At 43.9% G+C, this 1,594-nt stretch overlaps 1 pseudogene; it reads right to left on the bottom strand.

Moving 5' to 3' along the window:
• Positions 1-5: 5 nt before the first annotated feature.
• On the bottom strand, positions 6-693 carry LOC103728448 (annotated as a pseudogene).
• Between the last annotated feature and the right edge of the window lie 901 nt (positions 694-1,594).

Raw genomic sequence — 1,594 nt, forward strand, 5'->3', positions numbered from 1 at the left:
TTGATCTTAAGTACAGCACGTTCAAGACTTCCATAAGAGGCAAGAATTAAGTACAGAGGTACAGCTACTACAAAAATGCACGCCACAGTGAGAGCCAGCTCATTGGCTTCCTTTTCACCACACGCTATCTTTATCAGAACTGGAATCTAACACAATAGGTGATCCAGTGTACTGTGGCCACACAGTGGCAGCCGCAATGTCCCAGTGACCTCTGAGACAGCATAGGAAATCTCAGTCATCCACACAGTGGACACTAACAAGGAGTAGATGCACTGGTTCATGATGAAGGTGTAGTGCAGAGGTCTGCAGATGGCCACATAGTGATCAAGGACATAATGGCCAGGAGAAGACACTCTGTGCTCCCATTGTGTAGAGGATAAAAAGCTGAACTACACACCCCACGTAGCTGAAGGTCTTTGTGGAGCCTCTCAGGTTAAACAGCAGCTGAGGCACAACACTTGTGTAGCACATGCCCAGAAAGGAGAGGTTGGTGAGGAAGAAATACATGGGGCTGTGCAGACGGGAATCTAATGTGGACATCAGAATGATGACGATATTCCCCCCCAATGTCAGGGGGTATGTTACCAGAAGAACAGTGAAGAGAGAGAGCTCTAGATAGGGACGGTCAGCAAAGCCCAGCAGAATGAACTCTTCAGGGTGGCTCTCATTGCCATTCTCTGCAAAGTGATTCAGCTGTAGTGAGGAAATGTCAAAGCAGTTAGTGTTGAGGGAGGGGCAAAGCCTTACATGCAAAGAAGACAGGTTGAGCCTTCTAAGGCCAAAATAACAGAAGGGAGGACCCTGGCAGAGGGCTCAGTCAGTAAAGGGCTTCTTGCTTAATTAAGCAAGAAGATCTGAGTTCTAGCTCTAGCTGGCCAGGGCAGCACATTACAGTAATGCCTATGCTAGGAAGCAGAGACTAGAGGGTTCCACAGCTTACTAGCCAGATAGTCTAGCTGAATTGGTAAGCTCTGGGTTCAGTGAGAAGCCCTGTCCCAAGAAATAAGTTAGAGAACAAATGGAAAAGAAGCCAGACATTGGTTGCTGACCTTCACATGCGTGTGCACACACATGCACACATACCACACACCCTCAAAACACAAACATGTATTCACATATAACAGATAAACAATTTGGCTAGTGGTGATTTTCATTCAAGTTCTGGTACTATAAATTAAAGTTAGTTACCTTAAGCAAAGGGCTTTTTGTTTCTAGGGGTCTGACAGCACATGTGGCCTGAGGCTGAGGAATTCATTTTGACAGCAGTGCTGAAGACATTACTGAAATGTCACATAAACATGCCCAGAAAGCAGGAAGAGGAGCAAGAGAAGAGGAGTGGGGAGGAGGAGGAGGAAGAAAAGAGAATTGGAACTGAGTATGGAAGATGTAAATCATCAAATCTTCTCTAAGGGCAGTAAGGACATTGGTGTGTAAACAAACTTCTTTTAGGTACTTGAGATTAAGTAAAATAATATAAACACTGTTAACATCATTTTTCATAATGGTTCAGTTATCAATCGCCCCTTGTTTTATATATTGAAAGTTTTAAGCCACGATTACATTTTTTGTTTATTTACGTTTATGTGCTTTTTTT

Source organism: Nannospalax galili, unplaced genomic scaffold (genome assembly GCF_000622305.1).
Source record: "Nannospalax galili isolate Female #2095 unplaced genomic scaffold, S.galili_v1.0 C49153243, whole genome shotgun sequence".
Lineage (NCBI taxonomy): Eukaryota > Metazoa > Chordata > Mammalia > Rodentia > Spalacidae > Nannospalax > Nannospalax galili.